At 39.2% G+C, this 15,007-nt stretch overlaps 1 protein-coding gene across 3 annotated transcripts in view; it reads left to right on the top strand.

Annotated features, from left to right (window-relative positions):
- The window catches only part of CDK8 (cyclin dependent kinase 8), a 155,681-nt gene that overhangs the window by 30,957 nt on the left and 109,717 nt on the right, over positions 1-15,007 (top strand). The gene's annotated exons all lie outside the window — the stretch shown is intronic.

Genomic DNA, 15,007 nt, shown 5'->3' with positions numbered 1-15,007 from the left:
AGACCAGCCTGGCCAACATGGTGAAACCCTGTCTCTACTAAAAATACAAAAGTTAGCCGGGCGTGGAGGCACACACCTGTAATTCCAGCTACTCAGGACGCTGAGACAGGAGAATCGCTTGAACCTGAGAGGTCGAGTGAGCTGAGATCGTGCCACTGCACCCCAGTCTGGGCAGCAAGAGCAAAACTCTGCTTCCAAAAAAACCAAAACAAAACAAAAAAACTAGCTAGCCAAATTCAATAGCTTATCAAAAAGAATACACTATGATCAAGTGGGTTTCATAACAGGGATGTAGGGATGATTTGACACCTGCAAGTCAATAAATGTGATCCATCACATAAACAGAATTAAAAGCAAAATCATATGATCATATCAATAGTTGCAGAAAAAGCATTTAACAATAAGATTAAAACCCTTAGCAAAATCGGTGTAGAAGGGAGATACCTCGAAGTAATAAAAGCCATCTATGACAAACCCATAGCCAACATTATACTGAATGAGGAAAAGTTGAAAACATTTTCCCTGAGAACTGGAACAAGACAAGGATGCTCACTTTCACCACTTCCATTCAACATTGTACTAGAAGTCCCAGCCAGAGCAGTCAGACAAGAGAAGGAAATAAAGCGGATCTACATTGGTAAAGACAAAGTGAAACTGTCTCTTTTCACCAATGATATGATCATATACCTAGAAAACCCTAAAGACCCAGAAAGCTCCTTGATCTCATAAATGAATTTAGTAAAGTTTCAGGATACAAAATCAGCATACACAAATCAGAAGCATTGCTAAACACCAACAATAACGAAGCCGAGAATCAAATCAAGGACTACAACCACTTTACAACAGCTGTGATAAATAAATAAACAAATAAATAAAATACTTAGGAATATACCTAATCAAAGAGGTGAAAGATCTCTACAAGGAAAACTACAAAACATTGCTGAAAGAAATCATAGATGACTCAAACAAATGGAAACACATGCCAAGCTCTTGGATGGGTAGAATCAATATTGTGAAAATGACCATACTGCCAAAAGCAATCTACAGATTCAATGCAATTCCCATCAAAATACCATCATCATTCCTCACAGAACTAGAAAAAACAATCCTGAAGTTCATATGGAACCAAGAAAGACCCCACATAGCCAAAGCAAGACTAAGCAAAAAGAACAAATCTGGAGGCATCACATTATCTGACTTCAAACTGTATACTACAAGGCTATAGTTACCACAACAGTATGGTACTGGTATAAAAATAGGCATGTAGACCAAAGGAACAGATGAGAGAACCCAGAAATAAAGCCAAATACAGCCAACTGATCTTTGACAAAGCAAACAAAAACATTAAGTGGGGAAAGGACATCCCTTTCAACAAATGGTGCTGGGATAATTGGCAAGCCACATGTAGAAGAATGAAACTGGATCCTCATCTCTCACCTTATAAAAAAATCAACTCAAGATAGAGTAAAGACTTAGATCTAAGAGGTGAAATTATAAAAATTCTAGAAGATAGCATTGGAAAAACCCTTCTGGACATTGGCTTAGGTAAGGACTTCATGACCAAGAATCCAAAAGCAAATGCAGCAAAAACAAAGATAAGTAGATTATTAAAGATAAGTAGATTATTAAAAGCTTCTGCACAGTAAAAGAAATAATCAGCAGAGTAAACAGACAACCCACAGAGTGGGAAAAACAATATTCTCAAACTGTGCATCTGACAAAGGACTAATACCCAGAATCTACAAGGAACTCAAATCAGCAAGATAAAAAACAATCCCATCAAAAAGTGGGCAAGGGACATGAATAGACAGTCTCAAAAGAAAATATACAAACGGCCAACAGACATATGAAAGAATGCTCAATAACACTAATTATCAGGGAAATGCAAATCAAAACCATAAGGAGATACCACCTTGCTCCTGGAAGAATGGCCATAATTTAAAAAATCAAAAAACAACAGATGTTGGTGTAGATGTGGTAAAAAGGGAACACTTTTACACTGCTGGTGGGAAAGTAAACCACTATGGAAAACACTATGGAGATTCCTTAAAGAACTAAAATAGAACTACCATTTGATCCAGCAATCCCAGTACTGGGTATCTACTCAGAGGAAAAGAAGTCATTATTTGAAAAAGACACTTGCACACACGTTTATAGGAGCACACTTCACAGTTGCAAAAAAATGGAGCCAGCCTAAATGGCCATCAACAAGCAAATGGATAAAGAAAATGTAGTGTGTGTGTGTGTGTGTGTGTGTGTGTGTGTGTGTGTGTATACTTTGTTGCCCAGGCTGGAGTGCAGTGGCGTGATCTTGGCTCACTGCAACCTCCAACACATACACACACACCGTGGAATACTGTTCAACCATAAAAAGGAATGAAATAATGGCATTTGCAGCAACCTGGATGGAGTTGGAGACCATTTTTCTAAGTTCAGTAACTCGGGAATGGAAAACCAAACATCATATGTTTTCACTTATAAGCAGGAGCTAAGCTATGAGGATGCAAAGGCATGAGAGTCATATAATGGATTTTTGGGGACTTGGAGGGGAAAGGTGGGAGGGGGCGAGGGATAAAAGACTACATATTAGGTACAGTGTACACTGATCAGGTGATGGGTGCATCAAAATCTCAGAAATCACCATTAAAGAACTTTTCCATGCAACCAAACACCACCTGTTCCCTCAAAGCTATTGAAGTAAAAATATAAATAAATAGATCAAATAATTCTAAAAAAAGTAAATGATCGAAAGAAGTCAAAAGTAATAATACCATATGACATGTAAAATGATAGGAAATCCCAATTTTAAGACTATAAAGTGCTATATTCTGGAAAAAATCTACACACATATATGTATCAGATATTTTCTACTATTCCGTGACTTGTGTTTTTACCCCTGTAATGTTGTCTTTTAATGAGCAGAAGTTCTTAATTTTAGTGCAACTTAAATTTTTTTTTTTTTAGACAGAGTCTCACTCTGTCACCCAGGCTAGAGTGCAGGGGCGTGATCTCGGCTCACTGCAACCTCTGCCTGTCTGGCTCAAGCAGTTCTCCTGCCTCAGCCTCCCAAGTAGCTGGGGTTATAGGCGCATGCCACCATGCCTGGCTAATTTTTTGTATTTTTAGTAGAAACAGGGTTTCCCCATGCTGCCAGGCTGATCTTGAACTCCTGACCTCATGATCTGCCTGTCTCGGCCTCCTAAAGTGCTGGGATTACAGGCGTGAGCCACTGCGCCCAGCTTAGTGCAACTTAATTTATCACTTTATGAGCAGTGAGTTTTTTTGTATTATTTAGAAAATTGTTGCCTACTGTATAAGGTTACAGTTTTTTACATTTAGAGCTACTATATATTTGGTATTGATTTTTGCATGTTGTTTTAGATAGGGGTCAAGATTTATTTTACATTTTGTCTTGATGACTATAGCCTTGTAATAATTCTAATTCATAATAAATATAATAGGTAATATAAATCTTCCAATTTGTTATTTAAAATCACCCTAGTCATTTATTTCTTGTTTTCTTTTTTTTAGAATTTGCTTATGAATTTCTACTCACCCCACCCCCCAACAAACACACACATAAATGCACTACTAGGATTTTGCTTGGAGTTGCTTTGAATCTGTTGATAATTTGGGGAGAATTAACATCTTTACAATACTGAAACCTACCAACCCATGAACATGGTATAGCCCCCATTTATTTAGGACTTTGATTTCTCCAAGCTTCTGTAAGTTTTTTTTGTTGATTTTAGACAGAGTCTCACTCTGTCACCCAGGCTGGAGTGCAGTGGCACGATCTCGCCTCGCTGCAACCTTTGCCTCCTGGGTTCGTCTGATTCTCCTGCCTCAGCCTCCTGGGACTACAGGCATGTGCCACTGCACCTGGCTAATTTTGTACTTATGGTAGAGATGGGGTTTCACTATGGTCTCAAATTCCTGACCTCAGATGATCCTCCCACCTCAGCTTCCCAAAGTGCTGGGTTTACAGGCGTGAGCGGCTGCATCCAGCCTAAGCTTCTGTAGTTGTTTTTTTTTTTTTTTTTTTTTTTTTTTTTTTTTTGCAACAGTCTTGCTCTGTCGCCAGGCTGGAATGCAGTGGTGTGATGTCGGCTCACTGCAACCTCTGCCTCCCGGGTTCAAGCAGTTCTTCTGCCTCAGCCTCCCAAGTAGCTGGGACTACAGGTGCATGCCACCATGCCCAGCTAATTTTTTTACTTTTAGTAGAGACAGAGTTTCACCATGTTGGCCAGGATGGTCTCAATCTCCTGACCTCGTGAACCGCCTGCCTTGGCCTCCCAAAGTGCTGGGATTACAGGCATGAGCCACTGCGCCCAGCCGGCTTCTGTAGTTTTTAAGTGTAGAGTTCTTACACATCTTTTATTACATTTATATGTAGGTATTTGATGTTTGTTTTTATATCCTACTGTAAATTTATATTGTTACTTTAATTTTCTATGTGTTTGTTGCTAGTATATAAGGATACAGTTGGTTTTTGTACATAGACCTTATATCTAGCAATCTTGAAATTTGCTTTTTTTTTTTTCTTTTTTTGAGACCAAGTCTCGCTGTGTTGCCCAGGCTGGAGTGCAGTGGCAGGATCTCGGCTCACTGCAAGCTCTGCCTCCCAGGTTCGCGCCATTCTCCTACCTCAGCCTCCTGAGTAGCTGGGACTAAGGGCACCCGTCACCATGCCCGGCAAATTTTTTGTATTTTTAGTAGAGACGGGGTTTCACTGTGTTAGCCAGGATGGTCACGATCTCCTGAGCTCATGATCTGCCTGCCTCAGCCTCCCAGAGTGCTGGGATTACAGGCGTGAGCCACTGTGCCCAGCTGAAATTTGCTTCTTAATTTTAATTATTTTTTAAGGATTCATCTAATTCTTCTTGGTTTTATTTCTGACCTAAGATCTTTATACCATGATTTAATGCACCAAACATTTTTTATAAAACTGATTAGATTTTCTTGAGTACTCTTTTGCATTTAGATTAGAAGTCACAAATTTTTGATGTAAAAATAACATTATAAACTTTTTATCATGTATGGGTAGTAGTCCAAATGTTGTATTAAATGTGATTTCTTATAGCAAAATTAAACTAGATCCAGGAAGTTGCTAATTCTTAGCATGAGCATTCTTCTAGAAATAACTATAGAGTATATTTATTTCTAGAAGAAATATAGAGTACAACTGTATTAAAAAGTGTTAAAGTTGTTTTAAAAGCTGTAATCTGATTTGCGAAAATCATGCTAATTCACACTTTTCAGAAATACACTTAATTTTCTTTCATTTATTATTAATTTATCAAGCATTTATAAAGTGCCTGTCATGCCAGGAATTTAAGTACTCAAAGATTTTAGTTTTCAACAAGTGGAAGAGTGGGGATGGGAAAACAGATATGTGGTTGTAATAGAGTGAAACTCACCTGATTATAGTATGCTGTGTATGCTATAGGAGCTAAGAAAAGGGTCATCACACCCAGACTGGAGGAAGACCTTATGATATATATTAAAAGAGCAATTGAAGTGTGGTTGCTGAATACTTCACAAACACACCCCTGCCAAACCTCACACCCCACACCCTTTTTCTCCTGAGTTCCTATGAATAGATTTCTTGAAGGTTACTTTAAATCTCTTTTTGCTTTCTTTTCACTGATTAGTTGACATTGAAGTGAGTTGAGATACTTCCTCATTATATTGGTATTTGGGTTTCTAAAGAAAAAACATTTTTTAAAGAAGACATTTATTCAGTGTCATGATCAGGCAATCAAAATTTAGCAATCAAAAGCATGGGTGTGCAACAAACAAACAACAAAAAAAAAAATTCTGGGCCAGGCGTGGTGGCTCACACCTGTAATCTCAGTACTTTGGGAGGCCAAGGCAGGTGGATCACGAGGTCAAGAGTTCAAGACCAGCCTTGCCAACATGGTGAAACCCTGTCTGTACTAAAAAGATATATAAAAATTAGCCGGGCATGGTGGCACCTGCTTATAGTCCCAGCTATTTGGGAGGTTGAGGCAGGAGGATTGCTTGAATCCAGGAGGCAGAGGTTGCAGTGAGCCAGGATTGTACCACTGCACTCCAGCCTGGGTGACAGAGTGAGCCTCCATCTCAAAAAAAAAAAAAAAAAAAAAAAATTCTGCATGTTTAGGTACACAAATACTCACTGTGTTACAGTTGTGTATAGTGTTCAGTAACATGCTGTACAGGCTTGTAGCCTAGGAACAATGAGCTATATCATATAGCCTAGGTGTACAGTAGGCTATACCATCTAGATTTGTGTAAGTACACTCTGTGATGTTTGCACAACAGTGAAATTGTCTAGTGATACATTTCTCAGAACATACCCCCTTGCTAAGCAACGCATGACGATACATAGATGTATGTATGTACATATAGAAAGAGTTGTTATGCTGGTCTTTTGGTAGAATTCTGAAATTGGGAGCCATATGAATGAGAATTTGAATAGGAACAATAAAATGCCAACTGTTCAGAATTTTTAAAAATCAAAGTAATGTATGTTCAGATTTTTAAAAGTGGAATTGCACTGTAAAGTTTACAACAAAAAACAGCAACTCTGGGCCCAATTCTCCCTACCTCATGATTTTTGATTACAAGAAGCAAGGACTTTCAGATCTTGGATATCTTTTCTCTCTAATTTTGGTGTAATGGTATTATTTTTCCTATTTTTAAATTTAGAGTCATCTGTTGCAATTTGCTATCATGGAATATGAATGATTTGTTTCTGTTACATAGTTTTCCCCATCCTCACATATATGCAAACTTTCTTTCCCCATCTTCATAGGAACTCTTAGAACTTCCATATACCTTCATCCTGGATATTCCCATTACCTCTCTCTTGTGTTGGAGTTTGATTCCTCGGTCTCCATCATCTTTCTGGGTTTACTCCCTTATTTTGCTGGCGTACTTCCCTGAGTAGCTTTTTGAAAGGGAGTGAATGGAAGGCACATTTTTCGAGTCCTTGCATGTTTAAAAAAAGTCTATTCAATTTTATATTAATTCTTAACTTTATATTTCACACATCATATTCATACATTATGTCATAGAATGTATATAAACAAAGCAGAAAGAAAATTGGAGTATTTGAAAAGTTTTAGGGAAAGACAGTTATTTCATGTATTTAAATTAAAAAAGTCAACTTGAGAAATAAAGTGTGTGTGTGTGTGTATATCAGTGGCTTAAACAATGAAGACATTTTTTCCAGTCATCCAGGGGTGCAGTTGCCTTCTACCTTATTCTTACAGCGTTTTGTACTCTCAGGCCTCACTACTCAGAGTGTGATTCCCAGAAAGAGCAGCAGCATCACTTGGGAGCTTATTAGAAATGCAGAATCTCAGGACCAGCCCAGACCTACTGGATCCAAGTGATTGATTTGTTTGTTAAGAACTGCCTTAGGGTTTACCTTTATTTTTGTGCTGTAAGATGGCTTACCATCACCCAGTATTCTTATTCCAACTAATAAGAAGGGAGAGAGAGTGGAGGGTCTGCAGATTTGCTTCAAGGGCATGAACTAAAATCTGCTCACATCACTTTTGCTCATATCTGATTGGTCAAGTTTGCCATATAGCTAAGCCCATTAAAAGTCACACAGTAAGCAGGAAAATGTAATATTTAGTTAGGTTGTTATGTGCTCAGCTCTATCTAGAAGGGATTTGTTACTAAAAGGAAGAAGAGAAGAATGGATATTGGGGCAAACTAGCAGTGATACTTTGGCTAGATATGGAATTCTAGGTTGGAAATCCTTTTTAAAATCCCAGAATTTTGAATATATTGTTATATTCTCTTATAACTTCAGTGTTGTTGAAAACTCCAGTGTGATTCAGATTTCTGATCCCTGTGTATAACTTGTTTGTCTTCTAGAAAGCTTAAGAACTCTTATTTTTCTTCACTTTAAGTTTCCATTTTTCTGAACTTTTATGATTATGTGCATTTGTGGATTTTATTTCATTTATTATTCTCAGTCCTGAGATGTAGGACTGGGTGCTTTCAGTTAGAAAGTACTTGTCCTTCACTGGGCGTGGTGGCTCACGCCTGTAATCCCAGCACTTTGGGAGGCCGAGGCGGGCGGATCACGAGGTCAGGAGATCAAGACCATCCTGGCTAACACGGTGAAACCCCATCTCTACGAAAAATACAAAAAATTAGCTGGGCGTGGTGGCGGGCACCTGTAGTCCCAGCTACTCGGGAAGCTGAGGCAGGAGAATGGCGTGAACCTGGGAGGCGGAACTTGGAGTAAGCTGAGATGGCGCCACTGCATTCCAGCCTGGGCGACAGAGTGAGACCCCATCTCAAAAGAAAGTACTTGTCCTTCAATTTTAGGAAATGCTATTATTTGATAATTTCTCTTGTATTTTCTTGTTTCTGTAGATTCTTAGTTTTCAATTTTATCTTTCAACCCTTGTATTTAATTTTTATTTCTGCTTTCATATGTATATATAATTTGTCATCTGAATATTCTTTTTCATAACCTTACTTATATTTCATGGATGCAATAGCTTACCTCTTCGTGATAATAGTTTTAATTGACAAATAAAAATTGTATATACTGGCTGGGCGTGGTGGCTCATGCCTGTAATCCCAGCACTTTGGGAGGCCAAGGCGGGCAGATTGCCTGAGCTCAGGAGTTCACGACCAGCCTGGGCAACACAGTGAAACCCCGTCTCTACTAAAATACAAAAAAAATTAGCTGGCCATGGCGGCATGCACCTGTAGTCTCAGCTACTCGGGAGGCTGAGGCAGGAGAATTGCTTGAACCTGGGAGGCAGAGGTTGCAGTGAGCTGAGATCGCATCACTGACTCCAACCTGGGCAACAGAGTGAGACTCTGTCTCAAAAAAAAAAAAAAATTGTATATATTTATGGTGTCAACATGGTTTTGAAATATGTGGAGCAAATTTTTGTGATATACAGTTTTAATTGATAAAAATTATATATTTATGGTATCAACATGTTTTGAAATATGTATACATTATGGACTAGCTAAGTTGAGCTAATTAACCACAAGCTAGGTTGAGCTAATTAACCACAAGCATTAACTCACACTTATCTACTCTGCAATTTTCAAGTATACATTGTTTACTGTAGTCCATTTGTTCTGTAATAGGTATCTTGACCTTATTTTTCCTGCTTAATTGAAATTTGGTATACTTGTACAAACCTCTCCCCAATCACTCCCCTCCTCCTCAAGCCCCTGGTAACCACCATTCTACTCTCTACTTTTATAAGTTCCACATTTTTAAATTCTACATATAAGTGAGATCGTGTGGTATTTATCTTTCTGGCTTATTTCACGTAACAACATAATGCCCTCTGGTTTCATCCGTGTTATTGCAAATGACCAGATTTCCTTCTTTTTAAAGGCTAAATAATATTCCGTACCTTTTTTTTGTTTATCTTACCTTTTTTTTTTTGTCTTCAGAGGTGGGGATCTTGCTTAGTTGACCAGGCTGGAATATAGTGGCAGGATCATAGCTCACTGCAGCCTCAGACTCCTGCGCTCAAGCAGTCTCCCGCCTCAGCCTCCTGAGTAGTTAGGATTACAGGCATGAGCCACTGTGCCCTGCTCTACACACCATATTTTCTTTATCCGTTCATCTGTCGATGGACAGTTGTGTGATTCTGTATCTTGGCTATTGTGAATAATGCTGCAGTGAACATGAGAGTGCAGGTATCTCTTCAACATACTGAATTCATATCCTATATAGCCAGTAGTAGGATGGTTGCATCATATGGTAGTTCTGTTTTCAATTTTTTGAGAAACCTCCATATGGTTTTTTAAATGGCTGTGCTAATTTCTTTTTTTTTTTTTTGAGACGGAGTCTCGCTCTGTCGCCCAGGCTGGAGTGCAGTGGCGCGATCTCGGCTCACTGGAAGCTCTGCCTCCCGGGTTCACGCCATTCTCCTGCCTCAGCCTCTCCAAGTAGCTGGGACTACAGGCGCCCACCACCATGCCCGGCTAATTTTTTGTATTTTTAGTAGAGACGGGGTTTCACCGTGGTCTCGATCTCCTGACCTCGTGATCCGCCCGCCTCGGCCTCCCAAAGTGCTGGGATTACAAGCGTGAGCCACCGTGCCTGGCCTGGCTGTGCTAATTTCCATTCTCAGCAGTGTGCAATGATTCCCTTTGCTCCACATCCTCACGAACACTTGTCTTTTTGGTATTAGCCATTGTAACGGATATGAAGTGATATTTCATTGTGACATTAATTTGCATTTCCCTGATGATTAGTGATGCTCAGCATTTTTTCATACGTCTGTTGGCCATTTGAAAGTCTTTCAGAAAATGTATATTGAGGTTCTTTGTTCACGATAGTCTCTTTTTTGTTTTGTTTTGTTTTTTGAGAGGAGTCTTGCTCTGTTGCCAGGCTGGAGTGCAGGGGTACGATCTTGGCTCACCGCAACCTCTGCCTCCCGGGTTCAAGCGATTACCCTGCCTCAGTCTCTTTAGTAGCTGGGACTACATGTGTGCACCACCATGCCCAGCTAATTTTTATATTTTCAGTAGAGATGGGGTTTCACCATGTTGGCCAGGATGATCTGGATCCCTTGACGTTGTGATCTGCCCCTGGGCCTCCCAAAGTGCTGGGATTATAGATGTGAAATACGGCGCCCAGCCCATGATAGTGTTTTAATGTTCTTCTTTGTGCATTGTCTCTGTTTCTTCCAAGTTATTTTGGTCTTTTCTTATTAAAGATTTTTCTTAAATATGGTGACTCTGGGAAATGTATTAATACTTAAGAGTAAAGTACCAAAACACTGTATGATCTGTCTGTATTGGCAGATCTTTGCTTATAGGGAGATCAGGTAGGGAACAGACTCTTTTTTTTGGGATCCCTCAGACTTTGGTATGTGTAGAGTTTTTCTCTTGGGCTTCCCTGTTGACCAAAATATCTTATTAACAAAGGAAAGCCTGGTTTATTTCCTATTATAATAAGGGAGTCTCCTGCCTTTATAGAATCTTAGTAGTGTTTCAGAGAGGAAGGCAAAAGAGGGATATTTATGACGCTTTTGGGTTTGGTTTAATGCAGATCTTTTCACTGCAAAGGCCTGATTGGGATATGGCTGGATAATGACAATCAGCAAGGGTTTTAAATGAGTCTTACAGAATAAAGAGTCTTTGAAGAACTTTGTTGAATGAGTTATTGTCCTGGGCAGGGGTAATGAGTAGTCTGTTTTTCAGATAAATATATTTGGGAGACGTTCCTGAATCCAACTAGACTATTTAAAACTTCATCTTCCTGGGCAGGAGCTCCTGGAATAGTAAAGTCATTTTAAGTCAAAGAGTAAAACCATGTAAATATAGATAGTATGTGATTGTTAATGGTTTTGGTTCTCAGCCTCCTTTCCCCAAGCATTAACATCTGAGAATGTGATCAATCCAGTTATTTATGACTGTATGAGGTCTCAATGGTCAGGTAACAGGCTGGGGGTGGGGAGAAGATGGAGATGATCATTTCAATCTTTGTAAGCATTAGAGATTCCTCCCCTTTTGTATCATGGTCATTTGTTGGATCATTTGACTGGACAGTGGCTGTACAGCAGCATTCAATACTCTGGCTACACCCCTGAGCACTGCACCACAGACGGATACTAAAGAAAAGGTTATGATTAGAGTCTGCACTCTACTTTTTAGCCAGGAGCCAAGAGTGCCAGAATTAAGCCATGAAAATTGATTCTATCCCATCTGAAGAGCTCACAAAAACAAATGTAGAGTTATTGTCAACATCACCTAATTTTATGATTATTTTGCTTGCTTCTCTAATCTTAGTAATGGTAAGGATATCAGAGAGGATCAAAAGATTATAAGCACATCTTTCCCTAAGACAGACAAATATTGTATTTAAAGTGACTCTTTTGAACTACCACCTATCTGGTTTCACAAACCTTTTGGACAAAGGGCTCTTTGGTTATCTTTGGGTTACCTAATTTCCTTGCTATTCTCTAAACTTTAGCATATAGAAATCTTCCTACTTTCTAGACCTTTTGTAGAGCTGGAAATAAAGAAGGTTGATGTGAAAAGGAAGCAATTCAGAATCCTCTCAAGTGGTTGGGGAGTCAGATTCTCAGATTGTTTCCAAGAGCAGGAACTGATGGGCCAAGATGGGCTCTGGGTGATATCGGGTACTGTCCTGAAGGGAGGCATCAGTTTACTAAGATTAACAAATCCCTGATTAGTTTGCAAGTAGTAGCTAGTAGACTTCTGTGTCATAAAGTTAACATTAATCTATTGAGGTAAAATACCCCTATTGGAGTTGTCAAAGAGTATTTATAACTTATCAAGAATGACCCAGTGCCAGGTAATCAAATTTGTAGCACCAGTATCATTAGGTAGCTCTAAAGCACAAGAGCATGGGGTTTAATTTGTCTGTCTTTACTGTTAGGTCTATAAAAGTGAGACCACCTCCAAATACACACCTTTTATTACTAAAAGGACTGAACATTAAGTCCTCTTCTAAGGACTGGAAGACTAGAGGTCTTTGTAGTAATAAAGGACTAACCAAGGACTAGGACCTCTAGTCCTCTTCTAAGATCCATTAGTAATGTTTCAGTGGAGATAAGAACCTCCTTTCCTCTGAATGACACAATAGATGGCCTATCATTAGGGTTGTCATTTAAAAAGGTACTAAACAGTTAAGTCATTTACCCAGGAAACAAATTGATTAGTTACAAGGAACAGTTACCAAGGGGGAAGCAGGGTGGCTCCCAAAGGAAAATGTTTATAAACCCAACAGTCACTCTGATTGTATGCTTTGGTCAAATCATGAATAAATTTTAATCAGGCATAGGGCTCATACAAATGGAATGGAAAAGCCAATATTAAGAATAGGGGCCTTTAAAGTAATATAACTAAAAAGGTAACCTTAATAACAAAAGAGGAAAGAAGATAGCTAGGAAAATAAAGAACAGAATAATACAGATTAAAGCATGACAGTCACTAACCTTGTTCTGTGGATCTTGGTTTGGAGATCTTTGATTGAAGCTCCCTCCTTCCAAAGACCTTCTGCTTCTAGAAGATTGCTGAGAATCGTCAACTTCAGATTTCTAAATGGGATAGTCTTCCAGTGATTCAAGGCTGACTTAGGCTTTTTTAAATTGAGAGACGTGAGTATAAGGAGTTTTACTGCCATACTCGTTATTAACAGTACCCGATAAGTTCCTTTCTCTCAAGTTCAAGGACTGTCTTTCTCTATGTTTTCCAAAAGGCCATGTCTCCAGGTTTCAGATCATACAGGGGTCATTTAGGAGGATATTAAGGAAAGGCTACTTATATCTGTTGGTAGTAATACTGGATATATTGCATGTGTCTTACTTAGTTTGGGCTGCTAAAACAAAATATCATAGAGTGGCTTATAAACAACACAAATTATTTCTCACACTTTTGAAAGCTGAAAGAGATCAAGGTGCCAGCGTGATTGAGTTCTGGTGAGAGTCTCCCTTAGGGTTATAAGGTGCTGTCCTCTCGCTATATCCTCACTTGGTGGAAAGAGGCAGGAGAGCTCTCTGGAGTCTCTTGCCCCTATTAAAGCCTCCTCCACCCTCATGACTAATTATTAAAACTGCAATTTTATATTGGTACCAACCTAATACTTCCCCAAAGCCCCATCTCCTCCTCGTGCCATCACATTGGAGTTTAGGATTTCAGCACATTAATTTTGCAGGGATACAAATATTTGGTCCATAACATTATGAGTTCTTGGCAGGCAGTACATATATGGCCGTGTCTGCGTACAGTAGTGTGGAGTCTATAATCAGAGGTAATATTTCTAGGTATGTGGGCAAGCCTGTACTAACTTATTATTGTGGAATGGTTGAGCCGCAGAAAAAATTGATCTCATTGTCATTAAAGCCAGTGGCAATATCTTAGGCCACAGAAGTTCAAGAGACTCTACCTTTGCTCATATTAGTCTCAGAATTCCCTTTGTTCTTTCTACCTTTCTTGAGATGATGTGGACAGTGAAACTTCTGAGTAAGTGGAAAGACTTTGCAAAGCTCTTTAATAACAGCTCTAGCAAAGTGGATGCCCCTCAAGGAAAGGTTGAAATTCCTCAGGTTGAACACACAAAATTCAGTTTTTTCCTAGTGTTTGAGCTGTAGATTTCCAACAAGGAAAGGCTTAAGTCTAACCCAAGAATAAGCAAATGATGACCAGGACATAGTCAAAACCCACAGCAGGGGATTGGTTGTATGAAAACCATTTGTGGCACTCAGAGAGACCTTGAGGTCTCTACTCCTGTCTGTGTTCCACGTTTACTGTCAGAAATTATGCTGTTGAGAAAGGAGACATAGACCACAGCACTGTTGGCAATTTTAGTGACGCTTTTCCAGTAGTGTTAATAGACTTGACTGACCAATTTGTCCTTGCCAGGGTATACAGTTTTATGCAAAAAATTTCCGAGGTTCCATTCAGGATCTCTGATGCCACCAAGAAACCCTGTCCTAAGAGCACCAGTGGTTACTGTGGTAATTTGCCCCTGGATTTCATCCAATATGCTTTTCTAATGCTAGAGCCAGTTGTTGGCATTCTCTTTGAACCTCTTAAAAGATTTGGCCTTTTGAACTACCATAAAGGCTAAGATCTTAGTAAAGGGTGCTTCTTGTCTGACATAATGATCAGTCAGGGCGTATTCTTAATTGTTCATGTTATTTCTCTTTTTTTGTGAGCATGTCTTTAGAATCGTTACCTCCTTAGGAAGGATTAATGCTAAAGTCAGGAACCATTGTTATTTTCAAAGCATCTCCAAATCATGACTACTCTTAAAACTGATCCATTCTCAGTTTTATATATACAGTTACTTGTGAGTTAACCATGGAGATACAGCCTGAGAAATGCATTGTTAGGTGATTTTGTCATTGTGCAAACATTATAGAGTAGTGTACTTAAATAAACCTAGATGGGATAGCCTACTACGCACCTAGGCTATATTGTATAGCCTAGAGCTCCTAGGCTACGAACCTGTACTGTGTACATGGTGCTGTCCTGAATCTTGTAGGCA

Source organism: Hylobates moloch, unplaced genomic scaffold, assembly GCF_009828535.3.
Source record: "Hylobates moloch isolate HMO894 unplaced genomic scaffold, HMol_V3 SCAFFOLD_4, whole genome shotgun sequence".
Lineage (NCBI taxonomy): Eukaryota > Metazoa > Chordata > Mammalia > Primates > Hylobatidae > Hylobates > Hylobates moloch.
The sequence above is the reverse complement of the archived record's forward strand: the minus strand, read 5'-3'. Positions and strand labels throughout refer to the sequence as shown.